The 23,853-nt window shown below is 47.6% G+C and overlaps 1 protein-coding gene across 9 annotated transcripts in view; it reads right to left on the bottom strand.

Moving 5' to 3' along the window:
- Positions 1–23,853, bottom strand: part of CACNA1D (calcium voltage-gated channel subunit alpha1 D) — a 319,798-nt gene that overhangs the window by 159,996 nt on the left and 135,949 nt on the right. The window lies entirely within an intron of this gene.

Here is a 23,853-nt window from a genome sequence, read left to right as displayed (position 1 = left end):
AAGCTTTGCTGACCTCCCAGACAAAATTTGGGCCCACTGTCAAAGCTCACCATATTTCTGCATAGCCCTATTCACAATGGAAAATTTTAATTTAAAAAAAAACTACCTCTTTGATACTTGTCTCTCCCAATAAATGATAATTTCTTATAAAATCAGAGACCATTTCCATTTCATATATCACTATATTCCCAAGTCTGTCGCAAAAATAGATACTCGGTATTTATAAATGAAGAAATAAATGAGCAAAATGAGAAGTTTTGACCAAACATTATTCAATAGCCCTTCCTGCTAAGACGTTCCATAATTGTTTTAGTCAGCTCAGGCTGCCATAACAAAATACCATAGACTGGGTGGCTGAAACAAACAGAGGCTTATTTCTCACAGTCTGAAGGCTGGGAAGATCAAGGTGCCAGTTGATCTGATGTCTGGTGACAGCCTCTTCCCTGGCTTGCAGATGGCTGACTTCCCATGATGTCCTCATCTGGCCTCTCCTTGGTGGAAATATACACATTGAGAGAGAGATCTCTCTTCCTCTTCTTCTCAGGGCACTAATCCCAACATGAGGGCCCCACCCTCAAGACCTAATCTAACCCAAATCACTTCCCAAAGGCCCCACCCCCATACAACATCCCACTGGGGTTGAGCTTTAAACACATGAACACGGGCGGGGGGTGGGGTGGGGGGGTGGGACACAGACATCCCACCCATAACAATACTGCAGGCCCCGCCCCAGGAAAACGCCCACGACTAAACACCTGGGAAGAGCCTCACAGCTCCTGCTCTGCACCCACAGCCTCCCCACCTCTAGTCAGAGGGAGGAGCACCCACAAGGGCAAATCAGTCAAGGGTGATGAGAGGTCCAGGGCTGCAGGAGCACAGGTGTGAGGGGAGGGGGAGGATGAAGGGACCGAGGGACACCATGGACTTGGGGGTGGGAGTGAGAGGAGGTAAGGTTCTAAGGCTGGGTCTCTGTTTCTCACCTGTAAAACAAGAAGCCTGAATGGACGATGTCTTCCAGTGTGAAATTACAATTCTCTATGACCTGATGAGCAATGTCCAGACTCAGGCTTCAGAGGGAAGCCGTGTGAGGGACCAGGGACCCCAGGGAGGACAGCCAACCAGCAGCAGCAAGACCCAAGAGCAGCCACTGCCTCGTCAGGTGACCAGGTCACCCGAGGTTGCCCGAGAGACCCTCCCGCCTGCTGCCTCACACATTCCAGGAGGTGCCCTCAGGAGCTGCGGCCACTCTTACAGGGCTCTGATGTGTGATTCAACCTCCAGTAAACTCTGCCGGGGATCACGGGAGGGGGAGCAGCAGGCGGCCTCAGCTCAGAGCGCTGGGACGTAAACAGAGGTAATGCTTTCCTCTGCAGGTATTAATGAAGTATGTACTTAGAGGGCCGCCAATGGGTAGCTGACGCCACATTCACATGAAGAGACTGGCTGGAATAGTCAGCATGCCTTCCTTCTTCTTCACCTTTGGTTTCTAAGTACAAATTGTAGAGCACATGCGAGTGAGCCCATTTCTTGTGGCACTCGGCTAAGTCATTTGCCCCTTCTGCTTCTCAGTTTCCTCATCCATAAAACCAGGATACTCACCCTTGCCCACTCAGGTGACGGTGAAAATCAGATTAAGTGAAGCGGGAAAGAGCCCCGTGAACCTTCAGAAGCTCACCATCAAAGGCCACCCGGGACAGGAAGGGGCAAGGCCGCACTCCCGGGCTCTGGAAGTGGAGTCCCAGTAGGAGGACCAGGAGATGGGACAGAAACCTCATAGGACCGTCGCCAGCCCAGTGACCCCATGACCACCCAGGCCAAGCAGGGCCACTGTCCCGGATGCCGTCCAGCATGTCCCCGAGATGACAAATGAAGGTGGTCAGCAGGTGGCCTGGCTGACCGCTCCATGGAGACCAACTTCAAAGACATCTGGTCCATGGGAAGAGGGCAGAGGAAGCTGACAGGGCACTCTCGCTGGATGTGGCCTCACTTATCGGCAGCACAGAGGCAGCTGCTGCTTGGCTGCAGGGGTAAAGCAAGCAGCTGGCAGGGGTGGCTCTTTATGGTTCTTGCCACCCAGCAAAACTCGCAGGGTAACAGCACCCTGACTTTCCTCTGAGAATTGCTCCTTTCCTACTTTCAGTCCAGGGGCCACAAGGGTCGGAATGTGACCCAGGTTACTGGTTCAGGGATAGGCATGTGTCCCAATGCCCACCCACCAGGTCCAGTTAAAGCTAATCCTGGGTTTCACTCAGACACTAGGCCAGAAGTTCTGTCATTGGCTTGACTTAGCTCTCAGAGGCTATAAGCCTAGAGTTACCAGGGGGACATAAAGATGAAAAGCCAACACCTAGGGAAGCCAAGCCAAAAGATGAGGAGAGAGGGAGCCAAACAGAAAGACAGAGAAGCTCAGACAGAGGAAAGCACCTAACTCTGATGCTACTGTATGAGTCCCTGGATCAAGCTGAACCTGAAGGCAAAATTCTCCCCCCACTTTTGGGCTTTTCAGTTACAAAAGCCAATAAACTGAGCCAGTTTAGGTTCGGTTTTTGGTCAATTGCAAACAAAAGTCCTAACTAGATACCGGGGGCCTACAGGATCACTCTGCTTCTCTGAAAGTTAAAGCATCTAAAGAGAATCTTCAGCAGCTCCTCACTTCTCAAGAGATTCAACTCCTTGGATGATTCCCTTTGACCCACAGGCTTAGGGATGGTTCTCTGTGCACAGGACCCATAAGCCGTGCAAGTCACTGCCTCTGGGAATTCATCTAGGCTCAGTTTTCCAGATTTCCCCCTTCCATCTCATCCATTCTCTGTTGCTGTCTTCAATTCCAACTGGTTTCTGGGACTCTACACACTCCTGAAAACTTGATGCCTCAGACTTGGCTTGCTTCCCATCCCACTCATTCTGGGACCCCATGGTAGTGGGTACATTCTATGGTTGGCAACCATACACTTCCTCACCCAGCTTCACCACGAGGGCACTGCCCACCTCCACCCCACCTTGCTTGGACCTCAGGCACCCTATTTCAATTTAATTCAACCGTATTCACTGGGTATCTACTCCATACCAGGTGCGGTCCTGAGCACTGGAGATAAAAGATGGCTAAGACAGTGTCCATGTCCTGGTGGAAGACAGCAGATATATACATAAACATTTCTAGACATAGCAGATGACAATCAAAGCTAAAGCAGAGTACTGGGAATCTCCTGTGGGGAGATGTGGAATGGAGCAACTAATCGTGTGTGGAGCATTTGGGAAAGCTTCTTGAAAAGCAGAGGACAGTATCACGTCTCAGTTCCTCCATCTGGCATCCCCAAGGACCTCTACACAATCTGTCTGTGCCCTACGTACCAACAAACAACTGATAAGTTACCCCGCCGGGCACAGGGCCTCTGTTCCACCCAACTCCCCTTCCTCCTCCACGACTCCCTATGCTCCAGTCTGTCAGCTCCCATAACACCCTGCATATATGTCACGCTCATTGGACCCTCTGGTCTCTGTCACTGCTCTTCTCCATCACTGAAAGCATTTTTTTTTTTCTATTGATCTAAATCCTGCTCCACCCTTTCAGAGAAGACTGGGGCATTTCATTTCCTCTGAGCGCTCTTCTGCCCCCTCTTTCAAAGGCATGATGTACTTATCGGGGAAGGCAAATGACCACTGTGTGCCCACTGCCTCTGCTCCCCAGGCACCCCTGCAGCAGACACCCCTCGCCGGTCTCCAGCCAGCACCCCTCCCACTGCACCCTAACGCAGCTTCACACAGTGCCCAATCAGGCATCACCCCCAGACTGGAGTGGGCATGTGAGTCAAAACTATTTGCCAGCCGGAGTTAAAAGTTGCACCACCTGCAGTTAATCATGAAAGTAAATCATAACAACAAATGCTTGAGCACCAACTACGTATGAGGCCATGAAAGAAAGCAGAGAGAGGCAAGGCACTGCCCTGCTTTCCAGAGCTCTTGGTCTAAGCTGGGCAGGTGAACCTACGAGGTTTCGTCTTGTATTATTTGTAGATTGTCACTACCTTGAGGGCAAGATCCATTGCATCTACCTCTGCAGACCCTCTCACCGTACAGAGCAGGGAAATGAGCACTTAGCCTCAATAAATACCAAGATGGCATCATCCACAAAAAAAGGAGAAAAAAAGCAGAGCCCAATGCTGCATTTCTGAGCACCTGGGCCGAGACCTTGTCTCACTGTCAGGGAGCCCCACCAGCAGTTCTGACACCCAGGCCCAGATCCATTCGCCTCTCCTAGGTGGAATTACAGAGCTAGGCTTTCTTTCTTAACTGTGTCAGGCCTTTACATCCTCTTCTGACAGCTCAGGTCAAGGTAAACGGTAGTGAGATTATGTGCCCTACGTGGGGCTGATCAAAGTAGCTTGCTGCCTCCCTGGGATCTAATGGGCCCAGATCATGTGAAAACTGCCAAACCCCATCATTTTATAAAAGAAGTCTTTTCTTAGTATTGCTTCATTTGCCTGACACGAACCAAATGCTCCCACATGTCCACTTCCTTGGCTGAAAAGAAATGAGCAAACATTTCAAAATGGCAGGAACTGAGTAAGTTTAAAGCCAAACATCTTCATTTTGACAAGAAAGCAGTCATTCCTTTTCTCCATTAACAGAGCCTTTCACATCTGTCTATGGTTAAATTTCCTGACATCTGAATTCTAAATGTAATCTCATTTCACGCCCCCGACGCTCACTTGTACCCCTATAAACACACCATGTGCACACCTGCACAGAGTATTTAAGAAAAGAAACATGTTCCTATCCCTCATCTCAGCTGATTCTCCAAGCTACGGAGTAAGACAGGCAAAGACGGGATTACTATTTCCATTCATGTATGAGGGTCACAGTCAACAGGAACAACGAACAGCAGTAACCGTGCCCTCTGGTTTGAAGAGACCCTACTGCACCCACCTGGTGGGGAAGCATACCTCCTTGCCGGTCCCACGGCTGCCAAGTCTCACCTGGGCTTTCATGGAGCTCCACCAGGACCTCAGCCTCGGGTCATCCAGACAACTTGGACGGAGCAGCCTGAGGACGCACCTTGGGGGCGGAGCTGCCGACTGTAATAGTGTTGGTACCTGGTGGGCAGTGCTGCCCCCATTTAAGAACATTGCAGTCACGTGTTCACATGCACTCTGACCTTGTCCAGAGGACAAAGAGCCTGGGGTCAGCTTCCAGATCTGCCCCTTACTGGCTTCGTGGACTCAAGCAAGTGACTTGACCCCTCCTTGCTGCTGCTTCTTCATAAAGTGAGAATAAGAAGGGCAGAAGTGGGCCAGGTTTGTTGTTGAATGTGAATGAGGCAACACACGTAAAACACGTGAGCCAGGGTCCGTGTGGCGCACACACCCATGACGCTGGCTCACTTTACTGGTGCGTCTGTGTTACGCGCTTCCCTGGCCTGGCCACGCCCCAGGAACAGCACAGGGTCTGGCCCAGAGCACCTGCTAACTACTCGTTACGTGGGCACTGGGTCCAGGGCCCAACTCGCTGCCCACCCTGCAGGTCTGCACACCCCCAGGGCAGGCATCTCCCCCCACGAGGGGGCCGGCCCGGGGTCAGCACCGGCTCCTCTCTGAGGCAGACAGACGCCCATCTAGCCCAGCTCCTACACCGCCTGGACTGTCCAGCGAAGTCTGCCCATCATAGGACAGGACATGCAGGAGGTGAAACAGGGCCCAGCTCCCAGGCCGCGTGTCAACCGTGCCAGCAAAGGCAGGTCGGGGGAGCAGGCGGCATTCAGCTCCCCAGGTGTGTCTCTCCGCCATAAAAACCAGTCTTTGGGATGAACAATCCTCATTCACGGTCAGCTTCTTTCCAGTAAATGTAATGAGACCATAGGAACATAGATCATTTCTTTCTGAATAAATTCATAAAGTCATGAATCAGTGTTTAAAAATACATAAAGTGTAGAGTCTGTAGCTGAGATAAAATATGTGATACATTTACTCAGAAGATTAATTACTCCATGCTTATAATTCATCACTGTTTTAGTATCAGAAAGTAAAATGAAGTTAATTTCAAAGACACTGGGTGGGTTAAAAACCAGGCACCACCTAACTGTGGTCCTGAAGTAGAAATCAATACCCAAGGCCACGACTAAGCAGAACTGAGCATCTGCAGACCCACTCCAAGCTGGGGAGCATCCCTTGCATTGATCTGGCCTTGCCAGTCAAACCTCTCCCTCTTCTGTCACTTACCAGCTCCCAGAAGCCGGGGCTGGGGTGGCCAGCGAGGGGGTGCAGCAGGGGTGTCTGCCACCATCCCCCAAGCTCAGACCCACACAGGCTTTCTACGAGCAATTCCATTCTCAGGAAAACTGGTGGCTCCAGAAGCAGTCACTAGAGGGGATTCCATTTGGTCAAGTGGCTAGGGTTAGTTCCTAACCTCTACTGTTCTTTTTAAGGAAACTTTTTATTTAGTATCTGCCTCGCTCCAAAAAAGAACTCTAGGCAGCAAGAGTATAAAAATTTGAAGTAAATAAGTAAATAAGGGAATCCTAGGTGGCTGTTTAAAAGAAGGCGGGAGATCTACATGTAAGGGCGGGGAAGGATGTCTATGATAGATTACTACAAGAATAATAGGAATAACATGATCCCTTTGATGTCTGAGGAGATCTCTTAATAAGCCAGTCTGCAGCACAGACACCTGAAAATGAAAAGGCTTGCCTTTGAGAGCAAGATCATGGTGGACTTTCTGTCTCTACTTTTAGGTATGTCTGATTTGTGGTTTTCTCACTGAGCATCTTTAAAATCAGCTGGAAGTTTAAATATTTAGGACAAATCATAAGATGAGAAATTAAAAGTAACAAGGAAAAGAAAATAAAATGAAACAGGAATAAGATCATAACAAAGATGTGTACTGTGAATACATTTTTATTAATGTGTCTCTGAGATTTCTAACAGCTAATGTGGAAGGAAAGCAGACCAGTGACACAAGTCACCTTATCTTTTGAATGAAATTGTTTCTCAGAACATAAAAATATTTCTCCAGAGGATTTGCTTAGAAGAATCCACAGACAATATGAATTGAGCATTAATTATAGGAATTAGATTAATTTTTGCCTGTCTTCATGGAATGTACACCATAATGGAGAAGACGTTTAAAGTGGAATGAATATGAAGTTCACTTTGTGGTTTACATCCAGAAATTTTTGAAAAATGAAATAAAATAGAATGGAAACTATCAGAATGCATGGCAAATATGAGAATTTAGTGAGAGTAAGTATATTTTCATCAAAGTCATGTTTTCAGATGATATATACATAGATGTTTGGGAGCTACAATGTAAAATGTATCTACTACCTTTGCCCCACCATCAAAAAAAAATGTTGACAAACAGAGCTCTGGAAGCCAATAATCTGGACCCACCACTGGACACCAGTGGGGAATAATAACCACTCTCTTACCCTCATGCTTGGTTACACACTCTCCCCTTCCACACACACACATCCATCCGCAAAACCCCTGAAGTTAAAAGGTATTTAAAGAATCCCTAACTGTGTACAGGGCCAAACACCCAGGAAGCAAACGAAATAGTCAAAAAGAGTCAACCCAGGAAGTGATGGGGATGAGGTACACATCCTAGGTCTGTTTCTGGAGGAAGAACTGAATCTCCATATCAGGAACCAGAGACGTAGGACAAGCTTGGGCAGTGAGTTCCCTGCCTGTCCTAGGAGAAGAAGCGGGGCCATCCTGGAAGTCAGCTGTCTCTAGGGTCACCTGGAGAGGAAGGAAAGGAGAGTGGCTGAGACGAAGAGGGAGTTTTTATGAGAAGGAAGAAGATACAGGCATCTCAGTGGGGCACTGAAGGGAGGATGGGGTGGGGAAGGCTTTGAACCACAGATCCAGAAGGTACTCCAGAGCCCCAATAGCACCGTCCCCCAGTAGATGGAGAAACTGAAACCCAGAGAGGGAAAGGGCAGCACCGGCACGCCGAGCACCGGGGGCAGGAAAAGCAGCAGAGGACACTTGGGCGCTGGACGTAGGAAGGAGGGAAGGTTCTAGCAGACTTGATCTACCCCACAGCCTGCCCACCTTCCCTGATCCACCTTGAGTCCACATGAGGGATGGCTCATAAAAACCAGACCGGGACAGGGAGTGAAATGACACCCACACTGGGCCCTAAGTGGGGCATCAGGTCACAGAAGCAGGGTAGGGAGCATGGGGGCATGTGAAGACCTGGGCCATGGTCCCCACCCAAGACCGGAGCTCGTAGGCCGACGAGAGTCACATGTATTCCCCTGGCAGGCACGGGGCTGCTTGCCGTCAGGCACACACATCTCCTAGGTGGGAACAGGGCAATCGGGGCAGAGGAGTCTATAATTCACACAGGAGGGGGGGACACGAGGGAGGAATGGGGTCCCTCTTCTCTAGCTGCTTTATGGGAAAGGTGGTTGGCTAGGGTAAAAGGCCCTCTGAGCTGGGCGGGCTCTACGGAGCCTGAGGCTGATCTTCTGAATCATGTTTTTGTGTCTTCATTCATTGGATGCAATGAAGTCTTTCCCCAGCTTTCTTAAGACTGCAGCAATCTCCCAAAAGAACACTCTTTTAAGGAAGCACACGACTGTAGATAATGAAGAACAGTTTCAAACCCCGGTTGTGCTGGACCAGCTGTGTGGCCCGAGGGAAAGCACCGAAATTCTCAGGCAGCAGTTTCCTCATCCTCTCAATGGGGCCACCACCACCCTGGGGGAATTAAGGATTAATACTGATGGCGCAAATGCCTGGCACATGGCTTGCACTCAATAAAGTGGCTGCTGTCATCATGCGGCTGTGTTGTTGAATGTTCACGGAAGGGTCTCCACAAGCGTCTCCCCAGTCAAGGGTGGGGTTCTGGAAAGTTGAGAAACCACCCTACTCCTTTCACTTTACATGCCACAGTGAGGCCCAAGGGGTCGCACCAAGCACTACCCCTCAACCCCACTGTTTGTACCCTGTGACAAAAAACAGTACTGCAGGCTCCGAAAACACAGGAAGGAGCCTAAACAAACAGGCACCTTGAAATCACAATCACTAAAGTCCTGTTTGGCTACAACTACAAAACCTACATCCATCCTGTTAATTCAGGCATAGGCAGATGCCTTTTTAATGGTTTCATAATCACTAAGATCAATCATCATTTTAATAATGATTAGTGTTGAAAAAGGCAACAGGCTTACTCATAACTGCCTCAATTCAAAATTCATTAACACTCTGTGACCAACTGAAATCATCACACTTGAGGCTCTCAATACTTCATAAGCGTACCTCCTAAAAGAACTGTCAAGCTGCTTAATTTCTATACTCTGTATTTTAAAGCTGCCTCTATATGCCAGTATAGTTCACTTTCCAGAGTCACTTCCCAGTGAATTCAGTGTTCAGGCAAACTCCTATCTTTAGGATAACTTTGAGACATATGAACAGAAGATCCCATGAAAGCTTCAACAGCTAAATACATGCTATTTGCTAAATATCTAGGTTCATTATTTATAAAAACATCCTAGTGAGTTAGGATAAAATGGAGCAAACAAATACAGGTTTTTCTTTCATTACAACAGCGTTGGTGAATCAGACCTCAAACGTCTAGAGATTACCACTTTCTACAACTTGTGATTCTGCTCAAATGCCAAACTTTAAAAAAATCCAAATCCAGAACAAAAGTTCAGCTGTAACATCCAGTCGTGCATTTTTTCACAGCCCAGACATATGAGAGCACAGAGAGAGGCAAAGATGTGAGATAAGACTACTCCCTCATTACAGCCAGTAAAAGGTAAATAGGTCCTGTATCACCTCTGTAGGGCGTACAATCCACCAGTTTGCTACTGACTTTTAAACAACCAGACATCCCTCAAGGCAGGATAAGGAAAACTGAAATCTAGCTGGATGACTTCTGACTACCAGTTGTAAGCTGGGTAGCACAGTGAATTTTAGAGTCAGACAGCCTGAGTTCAAAGTTCCTACTTGATCCAGCTGTATAACCTGGGACAAGAACTTCACCCTTCTGAGCCTTGGTTTCCTAATCAGTGCCAGTCCTGTCAAAGGAATAAATGAACTAACGTGCAATGCCCAGCACTTGTTAACAATAAACGGTGATTATTTTACTGGGAATTGAGGGTAGAAGTTCAGGTCTTGACCTCTTTTCTAATACGACAGAAGCTTTCTAAATTGATTTGCTTTTAACCATCTGGTCAGATGAACTGACATTCTTCTGGGTAAAAGATAATGACTAAAGCCCATGCCATACCAAACCCATGTGGCTCCCAAGTTAATTTCTAGAAAGATGATACATTTTTGTCCTCAACACTTGAGTTGTATGCTTGTTACTGTAACTACCTAACTTAATTGCATGGTGCTTGAAATGATGAAACATGAGTGCAAAAAGAGGCGTTGCTTACGCAAAAACTCAGCTGAATCCCCCGGAAGTACTTGATAAGGAACGTTGCTGAAGGGTTTGTTGTGGAGTCGGATACAGGTGAGATGACAGCAAGGGAAAAGGGAAAACCATACACTTTCAGAATCGCTCTCTGCTTTCTTCTCACGTATCTTTAAGTTCTCACTCTGATTCAAATAAAACACAGTCGGATACTGTAGGTATATTACAGGTGTCGCTTATGCAAGAAAGAAAATGGGCACCCTGACCAGTAGATGCACGATACTCACAAAAGCCTTTGGGGACTTCCCTGGGGGTCCAGTGGGTAAGACCCCACACTCACAAAGCAAGGGGCCCAGGTTCAACCCCTGGTCAGGGAACTAGATCCCTCACGCATGCCGTGACAAAGATCCCATGTGCCACGACTAAGACCCAGCGCAGCCAAAAATAAATAAAGAAATAAAGAAATATTAAAAAAAAAAAAGCCTTTGGCCTGACTCCAAAATATTGGCAAATAAATGTTCAGTTATATAGTCTAGGTTAAAATTATCTTTAAGAAGTGTTTCTATCTTTTTAAATGAGTCTCCCTATAACTGACTTTTTAGAATAACCAACTTACAGGTCAGATTAAAGGGCAGGAACAGCAGGAGGCTGGAGACACTAACCAGGGCTCACCCTGTCCTCAGTTCCCATCTGAGGTCCAGCATTTGACTATGCTCACCATGAGTTTGTCTCTAGAAAGTGCATAATAGGGTGCAAGCGCATCGTCGGTCATTGGTGAGGATATATTTAAATGAATATCTTACTGCTCTGGTGACCTGACCACTTGTGCGATGCACTGAGACAGCACCAAGTACCACCCACTAGGGACTCGGGCTTGATGGCGGCAAACTTTCCAAAGCTGAATCCATGTCATCATCTCTCTCCTCTCGTGTGCCAGAGTATGGGGGTGTGTGTGTGTGTGTGTGTGTGTGTGTGTGTGTGTGTGTGTGTGTGTGTGTGTGTGTGTGTGTGTTGGTAGTGGCATTATGTGCTGGGGCAAGACAAAGGAAAGGAGGGAGGCAATGTGAGTGAGCATGACTGAGAAAGAGAGAAAGCATCTGAGCAAGAAAGACCTACACAGTATCACACGTGGGAAAGGAGGTTGGCAGCCACTGGTAGAAATTCACAACTGGTGAGAATTGCCCAGAAAATCATCCAGGTGCTGACTGCTAACCCCTCACCTTAACCATGACTTCATTTAAGTGGTCAAGAATTCTTTCACTCTCTATTTCCTTGTGTTTGATGCACAGTTCCTGAGGTAGAGTGAAGAGGGGAAATGAGGCATTCTCTCGGGAGTCTACATAAATCTCTGCAGGTGTGATCACATCCTCAGGAGAAGACTGAAGACCAGCCTGGCCTTACGTCCTCATTAACCATCAGCAGGAGACTTGTGTTCATATAAAGGCCATCAAGCGAGGAGTACTACCTTCTGGGGCTGGATTAGACTCTCAGCGACAACTCAAAACTCATACTTCTCACTACACCAGGGGTTGGTAAGTCGCGGCCCACAGGCCAAGTCTGGTCTACCAGCCACACTTTTCTAACTAAAGTTTCACTGCAACACAGCAGGGCTCATTCATTTCTGTACTGTCTATTGCTGCTTTTGCACTACAACAGCCAAGTTGAGTAGCTGTGACCAAAACTGCATGGCCTGCAAAGCCTAAATTATTTACTATTTGGTTCTTTACAGAAAAAGTTTGCTGACCCATGCTCTGGACCCTTAGTGCCCATGAGATAGAATGCCTTTAGGTTTCGCTTCCCTGCAAGATAAAGAAAAGGAGAATGCTACTGATTATCTAGCCCTGATCCTTCTGCTAAGATGAAGGGTGTAACATTTTTGCTTAATGGCTAAGATACGTGTGAAATACTAGCAAAAATCTTTACAAACACAAACATTTTTAAAAACAGATTCTGACAGTCCTTCCTTACTGCTTCCTGTGAAAACACACGGGCACTAAAATTACAGTGACCACCGAGGCTTTGGAAACACACACATGCACCATGACATATGGTGCTTATCTTCACCTGGGGGCACACACTACAATTCGGAATTGCAGGCACAAAAGAAACTGCTACTTAGGGAATATTTTTTAAAAGGCGTTGAAGGACCTGACTCCCCATTATTCCCCAAGAAGCTTTCAGTGTTTACTCTGTATTTAACCAAAGTTCCTACGAGACTATAAAAAACCCGTAGCCACTGTGAAAATGAGTTAAAATAATAGTTTCTGCCAAATACTTTAAGTGCCATGGCATTCATCCTTTAGAACTGGGTTAGGGAGTATTATAATTTGGTCTGTCAGCACTGATGTCAGCGTACTGCAGACCCAGAACAGCGCATGTTGACTCTCTGAGGTTTAGGGAGTGGGGCCGGGGTGACATTATAACAACCTTAAATAAGACTTAACATCCATCCTCTACAAGAAATGGTCCTCAGACTTTGACAAACACCACCATCACAGAGAGAAAACCAGAACCATGAAAAGACAGCCTCACCTAAAGGGTGCAGGTTCTGCATCTGACACTCATGCATGTGTGCAGAGAGGCAGGCAGTGTGCGTGAGGATGAAAGTCTTAACTTTGTACTTAAAAAGGAGTTGGCTGAGATGTGTGCTGTTACCCAGGTATTAGAGGACAGGGCTCCCCGCTGAAAACAAGAAATACTAAGCATCTCATTTTCTAAGTAACCAAGAAATAGGATTCAACACCTCCCCACCCAGGGCTTACTAAGCCAGCCCTCTGCCACCCCAAGGGCTATAGTCTAATAAGGTTTGAGGGGAAGACAGAGAGCCAATCGCAGTATCTGGGAGGAGAAGCTAGAGGGGGGCCCTTTCTTAAATTCAAGAGAGTCATGAAGATGGTCATGCTCAAACAAAGGAAACACTAGCTCCTTATCCCCCGGCGACTCTGCATCACACAGTCCTAAGGGTCACTCCCCTTCCCAGAACAGGGAGAAGCAAAGAGGCAGGTCAGTCACCATGCTGCCTTCCAGCCCGGCAGGGACCTGCGAGCTTCCCATGAGCTTCTCCACGGGGTCTCAGGCTTGAGTTATCTCTGGGGCCTCACCCGAGGGGACTGGTCACCAAGGGAGGTGGGTCAGCCTAGCGACACAGGCCATGCAGTAGGGATCAGGGGGGCTGAGCCAGAGCTGCGAGTACCAGGTCAGGGCCTCTGGGGTGGGGAGGGCTGAGCAAACCCTCCGCAGAATCCCAGAGACCCCTGTGCGTGGATGCCTGCCAGATGGAGGGCCTGCCGCCCGGCCAGTTTCAGCTACGGAAGCTGCAAACCAACCAGGAAGAAACCCTCAGTCGAGCCCCGTTAGGTGAAAAGGTATCTGTCCTCTTACTGCTTCCTCAAAAGTGGAGCAGTTGGAGCCAGTATCGGGGGGTGCAGGCTGGGGGCATGGAGGACAGGAAGGGGAAGAGTAGATCCTGCTCCCTTCCTACAATGGCTGGGGCCAGGGGAAGCCTAAATCAGGCTCTGACACTGAAGTTTCAATAACTGAACGTGACTGGGAAGGTATGGGGTCAGCCCAGGATGTTGTGAAGAAGGGGGGCGAAGGAGCCACCACAGCCCAGGTGAAAGCAACGACCGGAGACATCAAACCACGTCACGTCCAAATGTGAGATGCCTCAGCTTGTGAAATACAGAGGGGTAAACTGAGGCTCAGAGAGAAGAAAGAATTTATCTGACGTCATAAACCACAACAGCAAATGGGAGTGTTTCCTTAATTTCTCTTTCAGATTTTTCATCATTAGTGTATAGGAATGCAAGAGATTTCTGTGCATTAATTTTGTATCCGGCAACTTTACCAAATTCACTGATTAGCTCTAGTAGTTTTCTGGTGGCATCTTTAGGATTCTCTATGTATAGTGTCAGGTCATCTGCAAACAGTGACAGTTTTACTTCTTCTTTTCCAACTTGTATTCCTTCTATTTCTTTTTCTTTTCTGATTGCCGTGGCTAGGACTCCCAAAAAAACTAAAAATAGAATTACCATATGGTCCAGCAATCCCACTACTGGGCATATACCCAGAGAAAACCATAATTCAAAAAGACACATGCACCCCAGTGTTCACTGCAGCACTATTTACAATAGCCAGGTCATGGAAGCAACCTAAATGCCCATCGACAGACGAATGAATAAAGAAGATGTGGTACATATATACAATGGAATATTACTCAGCCATAAAAAGGAATGAAATTGGGTCATTTGTTGAGACATGGATGGATCTAGAGATTGTCATACAGAGTGAAGTAAGTCAGAAAGAGAACAAATATTGTATATTAACGCATATATGTGCAACCTAGAAAAATGGTACAGATGAACCAGTTTGCAGGGCAGAAATTGAGACACAGAAGTAGAGAACAAACGTATGGACACCAAGGGGGGAAAGCAGCAGGGGGAGGGCGGTGGTGTGATGAATTGGGAGATTGGGATTGACATGTGTACACTGATGTGTATTAAATGGATGATTAATAAGAACCTGCTGTATAAAAAAGTAAAAAGTAAAACAAAAATTCTTAAAATAAATAAATAAAAATAAACCACAACAGTGGCTACGCTGAAACTTTCCCCCGCAGTATGACACTGGAGTGTGATTTTATCCATGTTTGACTTAAAAAAAAAAAAAATTAGAGGAACTGGCTCTGGGCCTGGGTCAGGTTACAGCTCTTCCCTCTTTGAGGGCTTTCCTAAGAGCCTCCTTCTCTCTCTCCATGTCACGACTCAGCCTTTCTCTCTCTGGTCTCTCTCCCATCTTCCATGCAGATGGCCTTTATCACCTGCCATACGTGCCCCACTTTCCCCTCCATCTGACTGGTTTTGACAATCAGGATCTTACTTTCGGCCAGGTTGTCCCCAAATACTCAGGTCTCGATTACTATTCCAGGCTATTTCTAGATCAGGGTCACCAGGACATGACTCTGCAGCAGGCCCTTCTGGAACCTGGCCATCAGCCACCATGCCCTCTTCACCACTCTGACCATGAAGGCGTAGGCCCAGGTCAGCACAGACCAACCCAAGCCCACTGCACTAAGCCAGCCAGAGTCCAGACTTGGAAGCATCTCTGATGAGCCCTGCTTTTAATTAGGGGGAATACAGTGAGCTTCAGACCCTTCTGCTCTAGAATTCTACTAATTCTGTATATCTTATTGGTCAATTTCCAGCATTTAAGCTCATCTAGAAAAACCCAAAGCAGCAGCACTAGAAACAAAACTCTTCCCTTCCCTCCACAGTTTGTGAATTTTCTCCCCAAAGGCAGGGAGCTGGACCAGGCGACCCCACGTGTCCCCAAGTTCTCTCTGCACTGGGCATCCTGAACCTCTGCACACCCAGTCGGCCACTCCCCCACGACAAGTCAGCAGGGAACCAGCCACCCTACTGTAGGACTCATTTTCTTAATTTGTTGCAAACTCATAAACGGATGTGAAGGTCAAACAGAAATCTGGCGGTCGCAAATTGTCTGTAGTTTTAGCAAATTCCTTTTGTCTATACCTGAGACAAAATGGGCACTTAATAATTAATGAACAAATAAATGAACAAATGTGCCCACCCTCTTAAAGTTGTTTATTATTAGAAATCAGGGCACCAACCTGGCAGAGATGGGAGTGCTCGGGTCGCGGGAGGTACAGGCTTGATGCAGAGAACACCCCCGAATCCCAGAGCAGTGAACCTTCCTGGAAGCGTGAATGGTGCCACCATGGCCCTCACACAGCTAAAGAATAAAACAACTGTCTTCAAGAGGAGTGTTGGAAATGGGACCTAATCAAACTTACAAGCTTCCATACAGCAAAGGAAATTATAAACAAAACAAAAAGACAACCCACAGGGGAGGGGGAAGGGTAAGCTGTGACAAAGTGAGAGAGTGGCATGGACATATATACACTACCAAACGTAAAATAGATAGCTAGTGGGAAGCAGCCGCATAGCACAGGGAGATCAGCTAGGTGGTTTGTGACCACCTAGAGGGGTGGGATAGGGAGGGTGGGAGGGAGGGAGACGCAAGAGGGAAGAGATATGGGAACATATGTATATGTATAACTGATTTACTTTGTTATAAAGCAGAAACTAACACACCATTGTAAAGCAATTATACTCCAATAAAGATGTTAATAAAAAAAAAAAAAGACAACCCACAGAATGGGAGGAAATATTTGCAAATGATGCGACCAACAAGGGCTTAATTTCCAAAATATACAAACAGTTCATACAACTCAATAACAAAAAAACAAACAACCCAATCCAAAAATGGGCAGAAGACCTAAACAGACATTTTTCCAAAGAAGACATACAGATGGCCAATAGGCACATGAAAAGATGCTCCACATCACTAATTATCAGAGAAATGCAAATCAAAACTACAATGAGGTATCACCTCACACCAGTCGGAATGGCCATCATTAAAAAGCCTACAAATAATAAAAGTTGGAGAGGGTGTGGAGTAAAGGGAACCCTCTTACACTTCTTGGTAGGAATGTAAATTGGTGCAGCCATTATGAAGAACAGTATGGAGGTTCCTCAAAAAACTAAAAATAGATATACCATATGATCCAGCAATCCCACTCCTGGGCATATAACCAGACAAAACTACAATTCGAAAAGATACATGCACCCCTATGTTCATAGCAGCACTATTCACAACAGCCAAGACTTGGAAGCAACCTAAATGTCCATCGACAGATGCATGGATAAAGAAGATGTGGTACATATACACAATGGAATATTATTCAGCCCTAAAAAAGAATAAAATCATGCCATTTGCAGCAACGTGGGCGGACCCAGAGATTATCATACTAAGCGAAGTAAGTCAGAAAGAGAAAGACAAATACATTTGATATCACTTATTTATGGAATCTAAAATAAGACACAAATGAACCTATCTACAAGACAGAAACAGACTCACAGACAGAGAGAACAGACTTGTGGTTGCCAAGGGGGAGGGAGGTGGGGGAGGGAAGGACTGGGAGTTTGGGATTAGCAGATGCAAACTATTATATACAGGATGGATAAACAACAAGGTCCTACTGCATAACACAGGGAACTATATTCAGTATCCTGTGATAAACCATAATGGAAAACAATATGAAAAAGAATACATATATATATATATATCTATAACTGAGTCACTCTGCTGTACAGCAGAAATTAACACATTGTAAATCAACTATACTTCAATAAAATTTTAAAAATAAAATAAAAAATAAATATTACTAAGGGAGAAAGAACATATTGGAAACAAATTATATATTAGTAAAAAGATAAAAATAAATTTTTGAAAAAGTTCTGGAGATGAGACGGACGTAGGGTGCAAAAAAACAGCAAAGCAGCACTTCTAAACCACCAAGAGGAAAGTGCAGGAGACACAGCGGAGACATGGCCGTGGACACATTTATAACCATGTGGCACTGCCAAACGTAGGAGGGGTAGACCGTAGGGTCCATCTCGCCAGCATCAGCACCAGTGCTCAGATCCGGCCACCCTCACTGCCCTTGGGGCTCCCTCCAGCCACTCTTTCAATGCTGGGACATGGAGACCCAGGCATAAATGAAATGTGGTCTTTGCCTCTTCATGCTCTGTACCCAGAGTCCACTGTACTGAGTTCTGTCCACTGCCCATGATTTGGAGACAAGTTAAGCCCTCTTTCCTCAGGGCTGAGAACAATGGAAGAAACCCACGGGCCACTGTGACACTCCTTTGCACACTGACACACACTCTTTTCTCCCCTTCCCTCTCTATCCCTTTATAAAAATAGTGCTTTATAAAAAATCAGTTGATCAGCTTTCTTACACCCCTATTCTATCAATGCAATTTTCACTGTCACCAGAATGCTCTGACTTTCTTAAAGTTTCTCAATGTACCAATGGAGTGTACATTTCTGAGATGCCCCTACACAATCCCACTGTCACCACCTGGACAAGTCCAGTCTTGGGTCTATCAGCTGAGGACCTCACAGAGGTTCTATTTCTGATGACTGATCCCATGAAGGCCACAGCTCAAGGATTAATAACTAATACCAACTAAAAGCCTGTTGGGAGACAGCAGAGCACCTCACCAGAGCCCTTCCCAGGTGAAGCGCCATATAACGGGAGGCAAACATCAGGAGAACACACCTTGCAGATTGGTGATTACAGCTGGGCTCCAGCTGGCAGGAAGAGGGAGAGCAAAGCCCTGCCAAAAACGTACCTGGGTGGGAAAAGCTCAGCATGGCAGAAGCGGAAGGGGCCAGGAAAGAAGGAGAGTGAACCTGACTGGCCAGAGGGCTTGGGTTCACTTTCTTTTGTTGTTTTCATTATCGTGCAAGACCTAACTAGCCAGCGTGCTGACTCCTTTCTTCTAGTTTGTCTTTCCTGTACTTATCATAACACAGATCAGTTCAAAAACTGGGGTCATTGCAAATGACAATGAGAACAACATTGCTCTGACTTCATTCCAGAAAAACAGAAAAAGGAATGAGTGTTGATCTAATCTGTCCTCAGCTCACTCCGTGATTATCTGCGGTGGTTTGTAACTTCCACTCCCCACTCAACGGCTGGCCTGGTATCGCTAACAGCGTCTCAGGCATTTTTGTCTCAGGCCCTGAGAGTTCCAATAGACGGCCATTTCAGCTCTTGCACACGACATTCACCGGGACACTGGAGGTGGGTCACTGGTGACAGAGGGGAAAGAATGACCCAGTTCATCTTTTTATGTAAATCTTTGTTGAAAAGCTAGAACTTTGTTTTGTTCCCTGAGTATCTTTCAAATTACTTAGTGAACTCTGAGTCTCCCCCCATCACTATTTCCCAATCTCCTTCTACTCGTTGGTTTTTTGTTCTCCAAACAGACAGTGAAAACGATTGTGAAACTACTCCAAGCCCTTAGTACTGAGGGAAACACACCTTCGGGAGTTGACATTCAAGGCGGGAGAGAGAATCATGTGATGAGAAAACTAACCCAAAGGTATCCAGGTGACACAAATGAATCAGAAAGGATGGAAGAATTCTTCTGAATTTGATAAATCAGCTCTATTGCAGAGGCTCCTGTGGCAGATTTTAATGGAATTTTGAAGAAGATAAGCAAAATAGCCCCATGTAACAAAGGGCAATAAATCAGTTATTTTCCATTCATATTGATGCAAATTGCATCCTCTACTTGAGCAAATTTATTCTAACGTTTATTATAAACATTTTCAAATACACAGAAAAGCTGAAAGCGTTTTACAGTGAATACCCCTACATCCACTACCTAAATTCTGCAAGTAGGATTTTGCTGTACATGCTTTCTCACATATCTAAGCCACCACTCTACACACCCATAATGCATCTTATTTTTAGATACAATTTAAAATAAGGTACAGACCTCTGCAGAAAAGTTGCACTGAGCCTCTTCCCACTTCCCACCCCACATTCCCTAGAGGTGACCACTGTTGACTCTTACCACCATAGATTAGTTCTCAGACAGGCAAACCTCATTTAAATGGACTCAGTGTAGTGACGCTTTTATGAAAGGTTTCTTTCATTCAGCATAGTGATGCTACAGGGACCAGTAATTCATGCCTTTTTCCTGCCGAGTAGTATTCCACTGTATGAATATCCACAGTTTATCCATTCTCCTATTGATGGACACCTATATAGTATCTAGAATTTTTTTCCATTATGAATAAAGATGCCATAATCATTTGTATATAAATCTTTTTGTGGACATGTTTTCATTTCTCTTGGGTAAACATCCAGGAATAAAACTGCTGTGTCATAGGCCTTTTAAAAAACTGCCTGAGGTTCTTCCAAAGCACTTGTACCACCATCCAATCGCACTAACAATGTGTGAGAGCTCCTAGTTGTTTGACAGCCTCACCGACATTTGGCGTTACCACCTTTTTCATTTGCACACTCTGTGGGGTATGGAATGGCAAATCATTATGGTACGTCTGCATTTGTCTGATGACACTAATGCTGAACATCTCTTCATGGGCCTTTTGGCCATTTGTATCTTCTATTAAAAATATCTGTTAACTCTTTTGCTAATTTTTAAAATGCAAATGTCTGTCTTTTTATTATTGGGCTACATGGATGCTTTACACGTCCTGAATACAAGTGCTTCATCCGTTATGTTTTGCAAACGTTTTCTCCCGATGGGGGGCTTGCTTATTCATTTTCCTTACAGCATGTTCTGATGAGCACACGTTTGTCATTTCGATGAAGTCACCATATCAGTGTTTCCTTCTAGTTATTGCTTTCTGTGCCCTGTCTTAGAAACCTTTGCTTATATGAAGAAAATCAAGGACTTGACATAAGTGGATTTAACTGATTTGCTCCTCTCTCTCCTCTCCCAAGGCAACTGCTGAGCAGTACACACCTGACTCTCCTCCTCACCACCATCCCCACCCCCCCTCCCCCGTCCTCACCCCAGCCCCGAAACAGTCAGCATGCGGGGGAGCCGGAAAAGCGGGCTCTGGACACACTCAGGTGATCTCTCCGGAGCTCCCTCCGGCTTAGTTCCAGGGCAGAGATTTTGAAAAGACAGAGACACTTAGTCAAGACCCAGGGTCGCCTAGATTCAGCCTCAAATGGGGGAGAAGCTGAAGGAGCAGTACCCCCAGTCCCACGCATGTCGCTTTCCACGAATTCCCAGTGGTGGTTCATTCTGTTTTTCTCCTTCACTTGCATTCACAGGTCTCTATCCCAGTGTTTAAGGTGCGTTTGTTTTCATTTGTAATAAAACGGTATCCTCTAAGCTTCTAAGTATTGGGGTGGGGGAGGGTGCCGTGCAGAAGAGGAAGTGGCATTTCAGCCTGGCGTCAGAGGCTCTGTGCGCAACTGTATATTCTCGTCCTCATTTAAGAGGTGCCCTTCCTGCTCCTTCCTCCATGTTCTGGGGCCTAGGCTCCTACGGCAGGGCAGGGAAAGGACACCTGACTTAGTGCCTGAAGATGAGGGCTTGATCCCCAGCTCCCTGCACAATGAGGACGGAATAGCAGTAACGGCCCCCTCAGCCACCTCTGGCGCCGTGGACCAAGTCAGCAGCGGTGAAGGTCCCTGGAAGACGCACACCCATCTACGAATGCAGGTTATCCTCTCCAGCACCTCACGGACCCCGGCACCTTACCAATGCTTCACAAAGGTTTGCCAAAATTAATTAATCCAAGGAAATAACCTGAAACTGTGATCTTTACAGAGAAAGGAAAGGGGAGAGAATGGAGAAATTTCCATAACGAATGCCAATTCTGAATGTTAATTTTCTGAGGGCCCAAAGAGATAAGGTACGAGCAAGTTCAAAATCAAATCCCACCTCTTTCTGCGAAGACCGGGTCCATGAGCAGCCCCGTGCGAGGTGTGGTGGCCATGGGGTCAGGAAGGGGGTGGAAATTAGAGCCACACGGCCCGGTGCCCGGTGTTGGTGTGGTTTCTGCATCCCGACCGGACCTGCTGTCACGCTGACACTTCACAGGCATGGTTTCCACATGGAAGGAGGTGGAGTTGGCCAGAGAAACAGGCTCGAACCAACACAGGAGAGATGGTGCTGGTAGGAGCTCCCCTGGGGCCCACTAGCTGTCACTTGCAAAGGGCTACAAATACAGTAGCTCACAAACCCTGTCACATCAGGGCTGTTAACCCCACTTCACCAACGACACTGTGAAGCCCCAAGAAGTTGCATGCTTTTCCCAGGTCACATGGCTAGAGAATGGCAGAACCAGAACTGGAATCCCAGCCTGTTCAAGAGCAACGCCGACGTTTGCACCGCTAGAGTGTACTGCCGTGCAGATGAAAAGTGCCAGACGGAGGCAAGGACAGTCCGGGGGCTACAGGGTTATAAACTGGAAGGAAAGAATTCACTCCAACCAAGGGGAGGAGACTCCTCGTGACGGACGACATTTGAGCAGGGAAGGGGAAACTGGAAAAGCGTGGTGTGCACAGGGCAGAGGCAGGCACAGTGAATGCCTATGTGGACAAACAGGGCTCTGGGTATATTTGGGGACGAGCAAACAGTTGAGGTGGCCGAAGCATGGGTTTTGGGGCCTGCCAACTGGGAGCGAGCAGGAAGCGACACAGGAAAAGCCGGTGGGGCCAGGACACCTCAAGGGCCTTGAATGCCGTGCTCAGAGGTTTTTATCCTGTGGCCGACCAGACCCTGGAGGCTTCCGACCACCAGAGAGACAGTGAAGTAGGGCCCGCTGTCAGAATGCTCTTGACTCTGACGAGGCAGTGGCAACAGCAGCAGATCTGGCTGTCCGGGAAGGCCCTCGGTGTCAGCACAAACCAAAGCTGTCCACGAGCTGAGCGCTCCTGCGAAGCGCAGCCAGCCGGCCCTCTGAGGACAGCCACACGCTGCCCGCAGCTCTGCCAGCACCTGGCGCCCTCCCTGCCAGCCGGCCCTCTGAGGACAGCCACACGCTGCCCGCAGCTCTGCCAGCACCTGGCGCCCTCCCTGCCAGCCGGCCCTCTGAGGACAGCCACACGCTGCCCGCAGCTCTGCCAGCACCTGGCGCCCTCCCTGCCAGCCGGCCCCGTTGGACCTTCGTGCTCTGGCCTCTGCACCCAGTTCTCCGAAAGCGCAACTGAGGTAAGGCGCATGCTGGGTGGAGGGCGGCTGCCAGGACACCTCAGAGAACTGCATCCCTTAAGACCCAGCCCCTCCTGCACTGGGGGTCCCCGTGACTCTGGGGCCACGGGAGCCGTCAGGGTAACCCAGGTCAGGGGGACAGCCAGCGCTGCAGCTCAGGGATCCTAGGCGTTCCTTCCCGGAGGAGGACTGAGTACCTATGATGAGGCTGGCCCTGTCCTGGTGCTGGGGCCACTCTCCTCACGGAGCTTCTGTTCTGTGCTCAGGTCAGGCGCTCTCCCCTCTGCACGCAGGTGCCTCCACCCACCTCTCCCAGCATACTGGGTACTCACGGCCAATAGCCTTCCTCCCCACTGCGCCCCGGACTACCAGCCACCGGTCCAGCACAGCGCCCAGGGGCTGGGCTTGGAGGCAGCACTGAAGAATCCAGTGAGGCGACCATCCACAGTCCGTGCTAGGTGGCCATGGCTGACTATGCAACCCGACGAAGTCGCCTACTCCCCTCACTTCCTTTCCCTCAACTACAGAAGTGTACTCCACCACCCAGCATTCAGAAGCTCTGCCTCCGAACCCGCCATTCTGCTGAGTCCTTCACAGCCATTGTGTCATTCAACTGTCATAACCCTACACCCTACGAAATTGCAAGTATCACTCTCGGTGATTTACAAAGGAGGAAAGTGAGGCTTAGAAAGCAAAGTAACTTAACCAGGGTCACAGAGAGTAGCAAGGATGCGACTCCAACATGTGCTTTGAGCCCGAACACTGAACTATTCCTCCCTGCAGCCCCACCCCCACTGGTGTCAGAGGGCCTCTGGGAGAATCCGGGGAGACACGGGGCACACAGTAAACGGTGCACACACGAGCGCCACACAGAGCTATGGGGAGGCAGCTGTTTCTCCTGCAGACGGAG

The sequence above is a fragment of the Balaenoptera physalus genome (genome assembly GCF_965194825.1).
Source record: "Balaenoptera physalus genome assembly, chromosome: 11".
Lineage (NCBI taxonomy): Eukaryota > Metazoa > Chordata > Mammalia > Artiodactyla > Balaenopteridae > Balaenoptera > Balaenoptera physalus.
The sequence above is the reverse complement of the archived record's forward strand: the minus strand, read 5'-3'. Positions and strand labels throughout refer to the sequence as shown.